General features: G+C 41.5%; 1 protein-coding gene across 2 annotated transcripts in view; it reads right to left on the reverse strand.

Annotated features, from left to right (window-relative positions):
- PLEKHM3 (pleckstrin homology domain containing M3) overlaps window positions 1-12,913 on the reverse strand; it is a 1,064,501-nt gene that overhangs the window by 220,932 nt on the left and 830,656 nt on the right. The gene's annotated exons all lie outside the window — the stretch shown is intronic.

The raw sequence follows: 12,913 nt of genomic DNA on the forward strand, positions 1-12,913 counted from the left end.
AACATGTTTTTTCTCTATTCATTACACACAATCACATTCTTCTGCTCGTCTTCATCCCTCCCATGCCACTCTTACAGCCTCAGACTTTTATATGAATTGGAGGCGTTGGCAGAAATTGGTGTGGGTTACCCAGTTGGCAGAACCACCTTACCCTTTGGTTGGATGCTACATATCCTTTCCTGGAATTGCAGGGGGAGTACAAAAACATATAGTATGGGTCATTTTATGAAGGTGGAGTTCAAATGAAAGGTATAGAAGCAAAGAGCATGCTGTGTATGCCTTAATTTTACACTCTAGGGGATTTGCAATGGATTTGAAGTAGCTGGGGCACCAAACTCATTAAGCATTTCTGCTGTGCATTCCCCCGTTTCCTCTTTCAAATGCTTCCTGGTTTTACGCCTGCATGAGATGTTTATGAGATGTATTAGGGATTGCGGAATATAGCAGTAAATCATCAATGTGGAATATTTATCTTGAAGTCGAAGATGAATCGCAATGCTTCTGCAACATGCTCGATTCCTTTTTTTATTTTTGCTATGGAATCCACCTGCATTTAACACCTGCCAAAAGCAGGTAGAAATTCATTGTAAATGCCGTCTTCAAAGTTACGTTCATGGGCGGCATTCAATTTTCGTGGCCTAGGTGACCTGAGTGGGTCTTCATTATAGTCCAGTCCCTCTGAGATCCAAAATTCAACCCCCTGGGTCCAATCCGCTTTTGTTCAAGGGGGGAACTATCGGACATGTATTTTTTCTGGTTTGTTTATCCCAAAGGGAATGATCTTTGAACAGGGATATGCTTTTAATGCAGACAGCTGCAGCTGTGGACCTGGGGACACCAGACCCAGATTGATGTGGAAAAATCAATGTGATCACCACATCTGCCACATTGGACACATGTCCTTCACCATGTAGTACACATGCTCATGTGTTTTGCTGTATCCTGTGTTTGTTTTCTATCGTGATAATATTCTGTTGCAAATGTGAAAGGTGGAGGAAATGTTATATCCTTGCTTTTGTGTCTCATGTATGTGTACCGGTAGTGAGTGATGTCTTGTGCAAAGTGATGAGAGCGTGAATGCTCTATATAAATGCCATATGGTTGCCAGGATCTTCCCTAGCTGTGTCATGGGGGCACCAATGTGTTGTCTTCCTTGAATCAACCAGCATTCTAGAACTGAAGCCTGCAATAAACATACTTACCCACCTGTAGCCCCGAGCCTCCTGATGTCTCATTTGGGGGGCAAATGGCACATACAATTCAATACCTGTCCATCTGACCAGGAGCTGAAGATTTCCCGGCCTAATAAAATCTCAGCTCAAGTATCTATTGATTTCTGTCTATGGGTTCTTCCACAGCTTCCCTCAAAGCAATCTGGAAAAGAGTGAGGCCCGGTGGTTATGCTGCTGCCCAATCTTAAAATCAGCCCTGCCAATGTTTGCTTCTCCCAATTCCCAGAGTGAAAACAGGAATGATAGTCTCTCCAGCCACATGCTCAGGCACTGCCAGAATGCGTAGAGGACCTGGCAACTAAAATCAAACTAGTAGGGGGCCAGGGCGTGGCAACACACTAGGGGAGGGGTATAGGTCGGTCCTGCAATGCAGAGGTGCTGCTATGCAGATGAGTGTAGAGTGGATACAGAGAAATGCATTAGTGAATAGTGCCAGGCATTAGTGAATAGTGCCAGCATTAGCGGATAGTGGCAGGCATTAGTGAATAATGCCTGGCATTCGTGAATAGTGCCCGTGCCAAAGCATCGTCACTTTGTCATCTATCATGTAAGGTAAGCGTTGCATCGTCTATCCTGCAGTTCAGCACTTGATCCTTCTCCCCATCCTTAATCTCAAGGCAGAAGTGCTCCATCCTAGAAATGATGCCGGCTGTGCCTACCATTGATGAGCCACTCAACTCAACCGGCTGCCCTAGCATGACCCGCCAGGAAGCATGCAGCAACTTCTCAATGACTAGGGATTGAAGCCCAAACTACAACTTGATGGGTTCTGGCATCATTTTCATTCTCCGTCTACAACGCTGGATCGTGTTGAGATGTTAGTCTGCAGGTACTCTAGGAGAGCTTGCCAATCTTCCAGCCTGATGCTCTGGCACCCCTCAATTGCTTGTGCTATTTGCAGATACGAGTTGCTGTAAACCTGATGAAGGTTTGCCTTTTTGCCTACTCCCGGATCAGAGAGTAAAGCACCTGATCAGAACAAGGCACACTGTTCATAGCTTTCAGTAAATGAACGCTGAAAACACCATTTCTATAAGAGACCAGAGTTTGTAGATTTTTTGCATTTTTCTTGGCCTCCATGAATGAAAATGTTTGCCTTCCTCAACTTAAAGTGTAAATCATGCTACCATTGAACGCCCTTCCTTGCTAGACTGCCTCGGAAGAATAGGAAAATAGTATTTATTGTGAATGTGTGTACGCAAACACACCACCCATCGTTTGGCAGCACAATTAAAAAGGACAAGCTCTGAACTTTATTGAAAAGACACATTTTCGAGAAGATAACTGGGTTGCACATGATCTGCTGATGTTCCATGGTTTAATGTGTAGTTTGGCGTAACAGATAACTAAAAGGTGGAATTCTCAAAAAGTGAGTACCTACAAGTTATGAGAACAAGCAAACTTGATGAAAAGCTAGCTTTCACAACGTCAACTGTTTCAACCTCACACACATCCAATTAGACACATTATATTGTGAACTTTGTCTTTTTTTATTGTGGAAAGGTGAGCACTCCTAGTAGAAACGCTGTATAAGACAACCTAACAGCGTCAGGAGCGGCCCCTTTGCGGGGTGCTGTACACATGAGTATGTTTAAGTCATTATTGAAGGGGAATCGTAATAGGTACACGAAAGGTGGACAGTAGAAAGGTAAGGTACAGCATTTACACTGCTAGTGGGGAGAGGAGGTGCCCAAAGATGTGGGTGGGGCTGGTGTTTTCAAGGCATAGGATATGGAGTTTGAGGGCCGATTTGAAAGGTGGGTTAATGGTGGTATTTTTGAATTTATGTCTGGAAGAAGGGAGTTCTTGTGAAGGGGGAAGGAGGGAAAAAGAGAAGAAACAGCCGGTAGCATTAGGGCCTATGCAACAGATTCGACTGCGGTGGAGCATAGGGTGTGAGGCAGGGAGAAACAGGTGGTATAGTCAACAATTTAAGGATGGCCTATGCCATCTAAAGAGTTAAATACCAGGCCTAACATAAGACATCAGTGTCCTTGTATGAGGTCAGGAGTGAAGCAGAGTGGTCTTTGCACCGGTGTGTTAGATGGAGAGGCACACTGGTTTGAAGGCTGTGAATCTTGGGGGATAACCAAGGCTGGTGCAAGAGATAGCTGTCGTAAAGGTTAGAGATGAGTAATGGTCTTGAAAGGGAGCGCTGAGCTGCAATCAAGGAAGGCTTCCTCAATAGAGGAAAACTGTGGTTGGGAGTGAGAAAGCAGAGAGGACCCGACTTCAGTGAGATAGAGATCCAGGTCCCAGGTTCAATCATCTGTTTTGTTAATGGAGATTTGGGGGTGTGGGAGGTGCAGAGGATGAACCACAACCATGAAGTGAAGAAGGGAATGCTCAGATGGAAAGAAAAGATTGAGGGAGTTGCCATGGACGAGTTGTTTGTTGATGAAGAGCAGTTAGGGAGTGGTCTAAAAAGTGGAGATTTTAGTTCAAATTGGTGGGAGGTGGGCACTTTTGGATAGCTGAGGAAGAGATGCTGCAAGCCAGATGGAGGAAGGGGGTAGATGGGCAAGGTCATTTTGATCATATATCTAACCCTTCTATCATGCCTGTATTTCTGGTGGGAGTGGGAGAAGGAAGAAGGAAGCAGTGCCGGGTGGTGAGTGTGGCTGAGTGGAATGCAAGATGGGTGGCCATGGGAGTGAAAATGGCCGGAAAAGAAGGAGGTCTTGCTCCGAAGAACTAGAGATTGGGTGTGCCAGGGCCAAGGAGTGAGTGTAATAGGCTAGGAGGAAGTCTGACGTGGAAAGGGACAGTTACTGAATGGGAAGCAATAAGCTGTAGCGAGAGAATACGTTTGTGGAGAGAGTGAAACAACGAATTGGGTTAGGATGCGGAAGAGGCATAGAGGAGATTCATGTAGTGATGAGCATGAAATCCCCATGAGAAGTCGCCTTTTCCCCAGCGCTTTTGCACTCTGCCATGCAAATGGTGAAAATTTGGCAAAGGCAAGCCGCCTACGTGTCTGTTAACAAGTAACAACTCTCCTCCACCAAACTTCCCATCGACATTTTTGAGGTCGTAGGAGTGAGAATACCCTCAGGTTTCTCGCAGCTCCAAAGTCTTGGATCCCATAGTCCTCTGAGAAACACTGAAAAGGGTAACACTGCATACTCAAATTGAAATCTAAGTTCACAGATTCCTCTGAAATGGACTCGGCAAGATCCCATGCATGCTGGAAAATAAAATCCAAGCTCCCAGCTTAGCTGTAGGTGATAGATATCACGGCAAGGCATGTTTGCATGGCAGGCAGCGTTTACTTTAAATTATGAGCACCGCTTGCTATGCGTGTATGGCAAGCAGCGCTCACAATTATAATTAATACCTGCCTGACAACTGTAATTGTAGACACTGACTGCCATGCGAGCATGGCAGGCAGTCTGTACAATGGATCCCTATAGGGTCTGCCTGCTTTATGTTGGTTCATAAAGCAGGTGGACACCATAGGAATCACCAGCATTTGCGCAGCATGAAAATGCATGCCGGCGCAAATGCTGGAGCATTTGTATAGCAGAGAGGAAGGGAGCTGGCAGAAACACAAGTTGCGTTTTGCCCGTCCTCTCTGCCATACAAACAACGGAAAATGAGCTTTGGCATGAATGGAAGGCGTTAAAGCCTTACTCAAGTTCTCCTTTTCGCACGCTTTCAGAATTGGAAACAAAGATCTCACTCCCCGACCAGTTTAACAGATCGACTTCTCTACAGTGAAGGGACTGGGATGCGCTGTCTTCGCTGCACAACCCTTTCTCTCCACCTCCCTCCTCTCACCAGGTCTCTGCTTGTGTACTGTGAGGGGTCAGACATGTGAGGCGGACAACTTTCTTTTGACACATGCCATGATATTAAATGATACATGATGTTGAACACCTCACTATCCCTACTCTGATGAGGATTTCCCTGCCTAATAAAAACTAAAGGAAAACACTAACACAGGATGTCTGGCTGTCACACAAACACAAATACACAAAGAAAATATTTAGCAATTCAAATAACATCAACAGTTATATTCACTGTTTCTTGATAACCTTTCAGTAACCCGGGTGAACTCCCTTCCCCAGTATTCAAATTAAAGTCAGCTTCAATGTTCATCAAAAGGAAACAAGGAACTCCACATAGGTAGCAAACTCTCAATTTAGTTCTTGATGTTTCAATGTCACAGCAAAGTTTTGTTAACTAGAGTTCCAACAACAACAAAGGTATTCTTCTTGGTGAAATAAAGACTTCCCGCTTCCTCAAAATAGCATCAATGCTATTCCCAGCCACAATGCTTTGTCACCACCTCCAATTAACCAAGAAGACTTGACACAGTTCAAAAGAAATATAACTTCTATAAGTGTTAGTGAATCCCAAGTGTGGGCTTAGCAGTTATTATGTCACTGTTCACAGTATTTGGATTCATAAACGGTATACTTGTCAGGATGATGTCACAGTGCTGCAGCTTGTACTTCAACAACTTGCCTTCTACTAGAGTTTACCATGAGGATATTCTCCTTTGCCAATAGCATTCCACTTAATTTGTACTACTGAAGTGGTGCATGTACTGACAACCAGATAGACCACAACAGGTACAGTACTTTGTGACTCAAGACAGGTTTCATGTAGGCAAGGCACTCTTCCTCTGCATAGCTCTCTTCAAAAGGGGCAAGCTCTTTGCCTCTCTTGTCTGTCTGCTACACCAGCAACCTAAGTTTGCTTTTATGACCCAAGTCTCCATTTCTCTTACAGTCATTGGCAATATAGGTTATGTTAACTTCAAGTAATCTTCATAAGCAGCAAGGTTTCCCTTCCCCAACTTTGCCTTCACCTCGCTTCCAACCGTTCGCCAAATAATTACCCAGAAGCCTCGGTGCCACTCTCTGGGCTTCAGGTAATGTTTGCACACTTATATCTCAGGCAAGGTTGAACTTCTATTCGGCTCACAGTAATCGTTAGGCTGTTTTCTGGCTTTGAGAAAGACTGCTTTCAATTTCAATAATGGAATACTTTTGGCTTGAGCAATGCTTCTGCTCCCTCCAACTGCAGATACAATATTTAAACACTCAACTTGGTTGTTCGCGTGAAAGAGGTAAAGTTCACTCTTCACTTGGAAAACGAAATGTAGGCAAATGTGACCACCTCTACATGCGTTTTATTTTATTTACTTTAATATACACTGAACCATGCTGGTTTTGTATATACAACATGTTAAGACATTTATACAATGTAAAAACACAATATAAAACCATAACATGAAACAATTTAGTTGTATCATCTTTCAAATATTAAAAACAGCAAATCAATCATACATGTAATTATTCTACTGAATAAAAATCATTCTAAAATAATATTGCATCCTTAACATCCCAGGTTAAGGATAACTCTTAAAACACTCCTTCAGACAGCCGTTTTCAAATGTGTATACACTTCAAATAAAACATTTCATTTCCTTCCATAAACAAATTCCAGCATGATGAAAGATTGTCACAATTATACTGGTTGTTAAAACGTTTTACAAAAGGACATTCTAATTCAAGGAAGACTTTCATAGTCCACTAACACATGTTTAACAGTTTCTAATTCAATATTGCGACATTGGCGACACCATCTTGCTAACCATGGAATGCCAAGTAAGGGTCCCTTAATCTCCAAATTTTCACTACAATTGAATTTCATTAATAGATATTGTCATATGATCATTGGGGATGGGAAGGCCTGGATATATGCAGGGGCAAACTGGCGAGCCATACAATATGGTAGACACATTCCACTATTGTTCAGAGTGGCTAAATGAACAATATTTACTTCCGTGCTACTTTCCCTACGTTTCTTCCTCAACCATGTTTTAAAACTTGGTACTTGCATGGTAAGACGTGTTATCTCATATTTATCATTCCATATCTGATGAGTTGCCATAAATTCTCCCACGGTACCTATCTTAGAACAATGATCAACATGTTTAAAGGTGGTCATAAATTGAACCCCAATCATATTATTATTTTAAAATAATAAAATGTTTGTAATCCATAGTGATTCTATAAATTACATCTGTATTTATACTATTTATTTCAAATTCTAATAGGATGTATTCAATAGATACACAATGTGGTAATCGCAATAGTTTGCGAGGAATCAGGGCTTCAAATCTGTGGAGCTGGGATCTATAATTATGTCCCCAAATCTCTACACTGTGAAGTAATATGGATTTTACTCTTGCTATATAAAGAAGCAACACTGTTTTTATAGAAAAACCCATATTTTGACCTATGAAACTGCTAATCATATTAACAACCTTTAAACATTTACTTTTAAGTTCTGACCAATATGATTTCCAATTAAGTTGTTCACATACATGCAGTCCAATATATTTATAAAGTGTTACCTGTTCTAATTGCTCTCCTTCTAAATTCCATATATATCTTTTCTGTCTAGTACGATTTTTAACGAAAACCATAGTTTTGCTTTTTGCTACATTTACCTTGAGATTATTAGTTTTTGTATATGAGCTCAAGGCATTTATAGCCACTTGTAATCCATGTGGAGTACAGTGAAGTAAAATCAAATCCTCTGCATATGCCAACGAGTTAGATGATAATAAACCCACTTTTGCAGGACAGGTCGCATTACTTATCATACATTCCGGGAGATCTGCTAGATACAGGTTAAATAAAGTTGCTGCCACTATACATCCTTGTTTTACTCCAAGATAAATTTCAAAAGACTTAGACAACTTCCCTGTGACATCACATACTTGGACTGTGGTCTCAGAGTAAAGCAACATCAACATTTTTAACAAGCCAGGTTGAATTTTCCATTTATTAACTTTAGCCCACAGTATAGTGCTGTTGACTGAGTCAAATGCTGCGCTAAAATCTATATATGCACAATATAGATTCGTATTACGGCTAATCCAGGAATATTCCACTGCAGTAGTTAACATGATTAGATTACGTGCAATGTTAGAGTGTTCTAGGAAACCTGTTTAATTCGGTGGGAGTATTTCTTTTTCAGAGATCCAAGCCTTGAGTTCGACTAGTAGGACCGAGCAAAGATTTTTGCCGGTATATCCAGCATAGCTAAAATGCGTTAATTTCCTGGAACATTCCATGAGCCTTTTTTGTAGACTGGTAGGATGTTACTCATCTTCCAGGTTGCCGGAATTTCTCCTCCTAGTCCAAAATACATTAAACAGAATGTATAAAGCTTTGGCTCACGACTCAGATGCGGCTTTTATCAGGTTATTACACACGCCGTCTGGGCCGACTGCTTTAGAGTTATTCATGCCATCAATGATTTTCTTTATATCAACTACCGTGGTCCAACACGCCCAGACGCTTTCTGGCAACTTCACTTGCTCTTGCGAACTATTCAATGCGCCAAGCGTGGATTGTATGTATTTTTCCCAGTCACTGGCTGACACACAACTAATAGGTAAATCTCTCTTTTTTTTAAAGCTTTGTATTACTCTCCAAATCTCAGTTGAGTTTCGTTGGGTGGCTAATAATGCTATTTTTTTCCATCTATTAGTCTTGCATATGTTTTTATAATCCTTTAGCCAGCTCCGATATTTTAGCTTTATGATTTTTATTAGGGTAGTTTTAAGAGTACACTCCATGACACCAAGAGTAGGATAAAGGACCGCTGCTATCTCCTTGCGCATACATTTCTTTGCTACAGCAATGTTTTGTCATAATCTGCTCTTTTATGAAGCCTAATATTAGATCGTTCATACAGGGATTTATATTTACGCTTATACTTGGCATTTACAACCAGTTTCTGCATCATGGCGGAAAATGTTAATACCAGTTTTTCTGGGGCTTGAGCTTGCAAATCTTCAAACTTAATAATGTAATCAGTCAACCATTGTGAGCTTTAATATTAGCCTTCAATACATTTGTCCCATTCCATAAAATATGATTCTGATTTTCATTAAAAAATATATCACCGTGTAGGTGATATATGGACAGATGCGAGGGGGTGAGTCATAACTCAGAGGGGAAAGTGATTGCTTTCTTTGCGGGACTATTCCCATATCTTTAATTAACAATAGTCCAGCTGCATTCACCATAAAATAATTGAGAGTTGATGCACTTTTTCCTGCTGTGCGAGTAAATGCCCTATTGGCATCGCCTGGGCAATAACCATTGAGAATAGTAAGATCATACTCTTAAACAAGGTTTGCCCATTGTTTGTCTTGTTGATTAGATTGCATGGTATCTGTTTTCCCTCCTTCCCCCAACCCCCCAATCCAAATAATCCCTTCCCCGCCCTCCTAACCCCACTTACCTTCAGTTTGGTCCATTTCGGGAGCAGACACGCTGGGAACACTTCTGTGCATGTTTATGTTTTTTCTATTTTTTTCAATGGCCGCCATGGAAAATGAAAACAAACTCTATTTTCCCTTCCCCGGTGGCCATTTTTTGTGACTTTTCTTTCTGTTCTGAAACATCTGAGCATTTTGGAACAGAAAAACAATGCTATTAGTACCCCGGTCTTGCGGGCCGGGGTACTAATAGCAATAAGCCCCTCGCCGCGGGGGCATTACCGAGCCCAGTAAAGCCCCAGGGCCTTCGTTAATGGTCCCCAGGGCTTTACATGCCTCGGTAATGCCCCCACGGCTCCAGGCGTATTGCTTAATTCTATCCATCTACGGCATTACTTTCCCCTCCTAAGTGTATGTTTGAGAATACATAATTCAGACTCCTAGAGAATTGCATGTCTCCATTTATACATCTGTTCTTGATGATTAGTGTGGCCATTCTTAAGGTAAAGTACATGAAGACAGCGCTTTCCCAATTGTGGCAAATGTGTCTACTGACTTAATGTATTTAGTGGGAAACCAAGAATCTCCAGAGTACCAGTGTGCACACGACCAAATTGTGCAGTCATAGGCAAATCACTTCATCTCTATGTGCTCACAATCCATCACCTGCCAAATGTAGGAGCTCTTATCTACTGGTTTACTCCAAAATTAAGTGCTACATTAAAACAAACTCCACCCATTTATTTTGGTCAAGTCTTTCTTCTATTCTAATTATGACCCAAATTAGACACCACAGAGCAATGAAAACATTATCCCTGTTCTATAGACCCAACTATTACTAATGGAAATAGCAATTCAAGGAACAGAAAATGGGACTGGCAGACATGATGTTCAACAAAGCAGATATGGGTGGGTGCATCCATTGAGACATTCAACATGATGTAAGTGACTTGGTCCAACAATCACAAAATGACCACCCGCATTGTTTATATAGGTCCTGAATTCGAGAAGGGGACCATGTGGAATCTATTTCCTGTACGTTTCATTCCCAACAGCAACCTTGCTGAAACTTGTTGAATGAAAAATAACATATTTCTGTCACTGATTAAGATAATGGTCTTCACAAAATGCTACAAAACAAACAGGCTGAAATGCATCGAGTCAAACATCGCACATTCTTACCCCTGTGAGTTAGTGACCGAGTGAGTAGGATAATTTGCATAGCACGCACAGTGAAACGGAATCACCTCCTAGAATTGATAGTGACCACAGAGAGGGAAACACAGAAAAGGGACACAAGGGGCAACTCAATTACTAAATAAGTAATTCTTAAGATGGTCTCAAAATGACGAAGGTGTGGGTATTTTCGAATATCATTATGTAGAGCATTCCATGGTCTGTGACCTCATTTAAAAATAACGTTGGTTGTCACGTGTATCACACCGTGTTTTGGGTACGGAAAGAGGTTTTTTGGAGGCTAATGTAAGTGAAGGTGTTGGAGAAAGACATTAATAGTGGTTTTGTGTTATTCAGGCACTGACAAGTGATAGACAGAGGCCACCAAGACATGGATCTTGGTCTTATACTCACTGAGTTGTAGCCAAATGCATCTCCTCCGAAACTTTCTATTCTGCATGCATTTAGCTTTGTAAGTGAAGGAGAATGATGCTCCAACTTCAGAATAAGTCTTCTTTTATGAGAATTTGTCTGTGAAGATTCCTCATGTCAGTCTATTAACTTTCAAACAGGGGTAACAGTGAGGTATGTAGTTACTTGACAGCCTTGCATACACAAACTTCCTTAGAGAGCTCAGGTGACTGTAAAAAAAACTAAGCGAAAATGTGGCTTTGTGATGTCCTTGCAAGTCTCAAGATTAGGTTGCACTTACAACTAACAACCTTGACCCCCCAACAGACTTCTAATGCAGCAGTAATTTCTTCACTGGCGACCATAAAACATATGTTCTTGTCTACACCCTACTTCTTGTAGTTGGTGCTCCAAGAGGACACCTTGAAGCAATGTTTTGTCATTAATATTGATTCTGAGCAAAACAATGTCCCACCACTCCTATAACTGAATACCTCACTACAGGACTGCTGAGACATGACAAGGGTGGTGGCGGGTGGCAGAGGGTGCAGTTTATGGGACCCAAATCAAAGAGCTGCACCACACTGTGCTGACATGTGGATTAGTTAATGGTCTGCTGTGTTACGCCGCCTGAGCCTCCCTGCCCGAGTCTGAGCCTGCTCAGCAAATTCGAGTTGGAGCCATCAACGGGTGAGCTGAAGGATTCCTCTGTCCTGATTTATTCGATATTTTATAGCTTTTATCTCACACATAGTTACACATTATCAAGCACACAGTTTTACGTAATAAACACTTAACAAATAGCACATAATATATAATTTACTAGGTTTTATAACACAATAACTCTGCATTGGTATAAATAAGAACATCCTTATTATTCTAGCATTTTTATGGGATTTCAGTACCCCCTTGCCTGCATGGTACGCACCTCCAATTACATTAGTAATCATCTAGCATGCAGCATAAAATACATAATACATAATATACTGTTAATGTAGCCCTCGCTAGTATCTTCATGACTGCTCCAGAGTACTTCTCTGGACATAAAATACAGAAACTGTGCAAACTTGAGCCATCTGGTTTTAAACATTTGACCTATAACACAAATTCCCTACAAAAACCTTTTGCATTCGGTAGATTCTCTAGAAGAGAGAGGGGCAGTTATAAAAAAAATAATGCCAAGACCAGAAATAACTCAAATAGCTAAAAACAAATGTCAAAAATGATCTGACAAGTTGGGCATCACTCAAGAGTAGGTGTTGCAGACAAAGAAAATAGAGCATCCGGAAGGCAAAGAAGTTCCTAGTATACAAAATACTACAAGATAAAGTAGTGCAAAAGGAACAGAGGATACGCTGCTATGGTGGGTGCTCATAGCAATAACGAACAACTCTCCAAAAATAAGGTTGCGTCTGCAACAAGCCCCATAGATGGTGTAACTGGAAATCCTACAGAAGGTACTCCTAATGACTTGACATCAACTCCAAACTATGAAATACTAGCTCGACCACTCGAGCAGCTATTAGCACAAACAACTGCTAAAGTTGCATGCGGAAAAAGGACTAAAAGTTAACACCTCTGTATGTGACCCGCGGGAGAGATGTAAGGAGGTCCCAGTGAGAAACCTGTCATTAGGGCCATCGTCCGTCCTACCAGTGCAAGTATGCCAGCAGATACTGAGAACCCTGAAGACTCAGATGAAAGATGACAAGAGCACTTTGGGGCGTGAGCTATGAAATGAATCTGCACATGGTATTCACAGAGATGTAATGTATGAAGCAATATCAGATCAAACAATATTAGAATGCTTTGCCATTGAAGAACTGACCCGTGGAGTAAGGCA

This window comes from Ambystoma mexicanum, chromosome 9, assembly GCF_040938575.1.
Source record: "Ambystoma mexicanum isolate Mex_15411 chromosome 9, UKY_AmexF1_1, whole genome shotgun sequence".
Classification (NCBI taxonomy): Eukaryota; Metazoa; Chordata; class Amphibia; order Caudata; family Ambystomatidae; genus Ambystoma; species Ambystoma mexicanum.